The sequence below is a fragment of the Drosophila erecta genome, unplaced genomic scaffold (genome assembly GCF_003286155.1).
Source record: "Drosophila erecta strain 14021-0224.00,06,07 unplaced genomic scaffold, DereRS2 tig00000055-arrow-pilon, whole genome shotgun sequence".
NCBI lineage: Eukaryota > Metazoa > Arthropoda > Insecta > Diptera > Drosophilidae > Drosophila > Drosophila erecta.
The window spans coordinates 6,109,128-6,114,681 of record NW_020825200.1 but is presented as its reverse complement, the minus strand read 5'-3'; positions in this window follow the sequence as shown (position 1 = coordinate 6,114,681).

Sequence of the window (5,554 nt, the reverse complement as noted above, 5' to 3'; positions counted from 1 at the left end):
TCTGACGACTCGTTCCCCAGAAGCGGGCCAAAACGAAAGGCGTCCGAAGCGGCGCCAGTCGACAGCGCCTGCTGCTGGCCAAGTTAACAGAGCTGTTAGCCACGATGCTCTGTCCTGCTGTGTTGTTGCGGCAGGCCCTTGCATTTCCACTTGTGCGTCACGTGCTGCTGGCTGTTGTTGTTGCATTGAACTTGAACTAGTGGCAAGTTGTTGTCGTTGTGGTCGCTCTTGCAGTTTTCCTGTTTTCCCGACATTGGCGCGCATTTTGCCGGCTGTTTTTGGCTGCCAGTCGGCAACTTTTCTCACCGCGCAGGCGCTCTGCATTGGGAAGACCATATTTGTGTGGTCTTTGGTTTCGAATTTCATTTGATTGCCAGTCTGCAGTGGCTTCACTCAAAGTGAACTAATCATTCAGCACGAGTAGGAACTTTGCAAAAATTCTAATTTTAGGGAAGCATATTCTGGTTACATGCTCTTATAAATAGCATTCATTCATTCGCCTCCACAAAAACCAAATTATGGCGCATTTTCAGCAATGAGGATCTTGACAACAAGTGCTGCGAAACGCAATTAGATTTTTATTACATTTAATTTAAGAAATCGTACAGCACTGGTAATTTGTAGCGCATAAAACCCACATATTTGTCATACTTAATCGTTGCTATCAGACTACGACAAATTGTTCAGAAATGTCGAAGTTTTTACCTCTTCCGCGGATTCCTCGAACGGATAAGCATTATGCACGTGCCCCTGCTGAATCCCAAATAGCATACAAATTTAACAAGGCGGGAAAACTTGCACCTTGTGTGTTGCGGAAAACTGCGAGAGTGGTTGCTGTTTGAAAAGCTTTGCGTGCATTACAGTTTTCCCAACAAAAATCAATCTTAGAAGGCGTATCTGGTGGCGAACTCCCTGCTTCTGAGGACGTTTCGTTGAGCTGCCAAGTCGGAATCTTTAAAGTTTGGTTTCCTCGGAATTAGCTAGTCTTTGCCAGAGTGTAAGCCGCAAAGCTGGTTCGAAAATATGTTATTTGGCTGGATGCACTCTCACCAAAGGACGCACAAATTCCAATGCAATTTGATTTTTCAACATTTTCCACTGGGCCGCGAATCTCCCCTTCAGGCTTTGAGCATTTCCGTTGTTGGCAAGGCGAAACCTTCGCCAAGTTCAAGTGGAAAAGTAGTCATAAGTCGGTGGTAGCACATGGGTGCGGTCAGTACTTGGAAACTGAAAGAATTGATTGTGGTCGGCGAGCTTTTCGCAAATAAATTAAGTATGTGTACTTTGAGCTTAGAGCTTGCCAAAGAATCGCTCAAAATGGAGTGGGGAAATGGGAGATTAAAAGTGCCCAACGACTTTGAATGTAAATTTAATTTGAGTCGCAGCATGATGTATGGCATAGCAATTTGAATCAATTGTCTCCAACTCGGCAAAGAGTCCAACAAACACTTGGCCCCCCTATCCCGTCACAATTCCATTGAAATTAATTGATTTTGGCTCAGCAGTAGGCAAACATATACATATCATCAATGCGGTTGGCCAAATTCGCTGGAGAAGCTAAGCAGATTAAACAGTGGCTCATAGGAGGCAATTAATTTTACAATCTAAGTAGTGGCCATTCATATACACTAGCATAAGGCCATATACTCAACTAGAGGAAGTATGCTTATCTATAGGAAGTCACTTAAGTACTATTCCCTATTCGACTTGAAGCTAGTTGGCTGTTATTTAATGTAGTATGAATCCCACTTTCAGTTACTCCTGTGGGCAAACAAGTGATTATAAGCAGTATGGAATCCATGGATAGTGGAACTATTTTAAAGTATATATTGTATTCAAAGCTTACACTAAAAGGAGTAAAGTAAGCCACAAGGGAAAAACTAGAAGCTGGCAATAAAATCACAATAAATTATTGTCAACTAACAAAGCCCCTTATTGCACAGCCAAGGAATAAATATAAAGCTACAATACATATGTACAAACGCATTCAAAATACCCGACATTTTGCATTGTTGTTCAGTAAATCAATAAGCCATATCTACCTCATTCTGAAAAATGGATATTGCATTGCGAATGACTGACTGAACTGAAGTGTCGCAATACAAGAGCGTTTTCATACTGAACTCGGTAATTAGACATGAGTAACATAATGCCTATTACATAGCATTTTGTTGGTAATAAAGTTATTCAGTGAAAGCGTTGGGAAAATGTTGTTAACGGGAAACAGGCGGTTACTTATCATCCGGCCACTAATTAAAACTAGCCGCAGGCGGAAAAGCCGTGAACCTGGTTGATGGCGAAATCCAACTTTGGGGAGTTGGCCAACCTCTAATGAATAATGACGTCCCAGAGCGGCATAAAAAGAAAAACGCGATCCGAATGTCGGACAGCACTTTGCGCATGGCGTGCGTGGGCAAGTCAAACACGTCCTTGAAGGACGAAAACGTGGCGAGAGCTGGCCTAATGGAGGGAAATCGGTGGAAACCTAAATATCCACTGGCATCGACAATTATACAATCGATTTGATGCCAGTTGCAAGTTCCCAGTTCTAGTCGGCCAGGTTTCCGCCAGAGCAGCAGGTCCTTTGGATGAATGGATGGATGGATATTGACCCAGGCGACGTCCTTTCGCTTTGCATACTTTGCGCCGCAGTGCCAACGCAATTTGTTCCAATGTCGTGTGTCGCGTTTGCTTTCATTCTGGCATCGCTTTTGGCTCCTTGGCTTTTGTTTGGCATTTTGCTGTTTGCTGTTTGCGCTTGTGCCATTTTAGCCCCAACTGCAGCCGCCTGCCAGCCCCATTCCATTTTTCCGCATCCACCTTGCCTGCATTTTATACGTTCATTGGCTTTGATGTTGTAGCTGAAGGACTAATGAACCCTTTGCGAACGGCGATGCCGGCAAAGGCCCATAAAGCTCAAGCGAACACCGCTCTCATTGAGATAGATAACACGAACACAGCGCCAAGTTGGCCATATATGGACTTTATAGTTCCTTTGTTCCACGCGCTCCACATGAGGCATTTTCGCGTCTGAATCTGGAGCAAAGGGTATGCTCGAAAAGAGGTTATAATTCTGGGTTGGCAATGTTTATGCTGATTTGCTTCTTCTGGTGTACCTACTATACTTTCAATATTCTCGGGCTTTTAGATGTTCATGCCAGGCCCCACAGAAATTGGGGCATATTAATGCAAGCTATCGCTGCATTAAAGGCTATTTAAGCCATTTACATTTATTCAGTTTGTAGGGGCAAATATGGAGCTTTCGTGTCAGTCGCAAACGTTGCATGGCAGTTTAATTGGCGCTTGAACCACATGGAATTTGGTGTTCAACTGGACACAAAACAGAAAACACGCCAGCCCCATGAATAACTAAATTTGTTTAGAGCCGGAGAAATGTAAGCTAATACAATGTTTACGATCGGATTTTAATATTGTTTCCAGCGCACAGTTTGTGTAAGCATTTTAGGGTTTAGAATACATTTATGGATAGGGCATCTACATGGTTTTAATCTGATATTTGCTTACCCGTTTGCCTCTGCATTGTATGTCTACTTCAATTGGCTTAGAATACAATACTGCAGGTACAAACAACAAACTTTTCAGAATTTATATTAAATGAAGTACACTATTTACATTTGCCGCAGCATTTATAATTCAATTAGTTTGATGATTCACCCGGAGCAGCAAAGGACGAGCTGCGTCTCAAAGGCCAGAGAAAGTTATAATTACCGCAAACGGTGGCAGTTCCTCGGCTACAGGTGGGCGTTGATGCCACCCCTTCGTCACCGTTATTGGCAGTGGCCGGGGGCACGTTTCGTGTCAATAACTTACAATTAGCTTGAAGTGGTTGGGCTGAAGACGGTGCTCGTCGGGCCAAGGGCGGGGCGGGGCGGGGCGTGGCCATAACTAATAGATAATAATGACACGACCACGTCAAAAGTGGAAGGTATTGGGGTTCATTGGCCCCCATCCTAGCTGCCCGCATAGGGGACAAAGTTCACTGAGCTATACTCGTGCATGCGATTCTCGTGTTTATATCAATCAAAAAGTGCCAAGAGTAGTGTTGGTAAAACCTAATAAACTAAAGAGGCATGTATCTAACTAAGCGCCTGAAGTACGAAAAAATGTATATTTTTGTAACACGACGCGCAACATATTTGCAAGTTAGCATAAAAGGATTAAACTAGCTGATGCATGCAAAAATATTTAAAAATCCCTTTCAAATGTAACCAATTTAAGGATTCAATCAAACGTTTGCTGGTTGTTTGAAACTTTTAAATGGCTTTGCGGTGGCGATAAAATAAATTGCACGGAATCGAACATTTTTGTTTGCAACAGTTGGACAGCCGATGATGGTAAGTCCACCAGCTAAGAGCCATTATAAGTTCAAAATTCTACTTAAATTTCATTACCACTACTTAGCGCCAAGCACACTTAAAAGTCTATCGACTTCAGATTGCGGATTCAGCAGCCGAGAGATATATGGTCACTGGACATATCGAAGACGCCCTCGAATATGTTGTATCTGAATGGCTGTGGAAATAGAAGGCTGAATAAGGAATGGAGGTACGGGCTTATGTTTATAAATGCCGTCAACGCCTTAAGGCGCCAAACATATTGAAATTGTCTTTTTGCAAGACGGTTCAATGCACAGACTTAAAAATGTTTGCCGTCTGGTCAAAGTTGAACGGTCAGAATGTCGGAAAAAGTGAACTCTCCTGGTGCGCTTTTCCAAGCGGTTTGTTAGTAATTTAATTGCCAAATGCAAATTTCGAATTCCCTGCGCAGTTTTTCCCAGGCATTAAATACGAGAAAAATTTTGGCTAGAATAAAATGAAGTAGAGTGCATCTGGCCAACAGATGAACTCTGAAAGGGAAAACATAAATAATCTGGTAGTACTAAGGAAAAAAGAATTAAAATTTTATGCACTACAGGGTGCACAATCGTCTGATAAACTTAGTCGCTTCGGAATTGCCTAACCAAGCTTAAATAAACAAATATTTGCTGCTGGCTCGAGCTCAATTTGCCAATGCTCAAAGGGTAAATGTGGATATCGTTGGAGGATGAACCTCTTCAATGGCTGCATCAGCAAATGGCGACATCTTGAACAACTATTTACACAATGTCCTGTTGCAGACCTCGTACATAATTATCTGCATTGGTTTGGTAAACAACTCCTGAGCAGGGAAAGGGTTGGCATTATCCTGACAAAGGGAAATAAATCAACAAAGCCACAAATCTGTGGGCCAGCACCTATTCCTATTGGCCTTAAACGAAACTTTGAGGCTGCGCATCAAGAAAAAAGGAAAAAGGAAAATATATATGGCATCAAATCCTTAAACATCTGGATCTTAAAGAGCTTGTTGAAATGGTCCACAAAGCTGCTGTTCTTTTATGTTTAAGCTGATAGTGCTACCACTAAAACAAAAGATTGTTTAATATCTTTAAGAATGGTTTGATTCTTAAGGAAATTGTGCTAAAATCGTCATAGCATTAATAAGCATGAGCGAACATCAGTAAGTCTGAAATTGTTATAAAAAAGCGTAGGCTAAG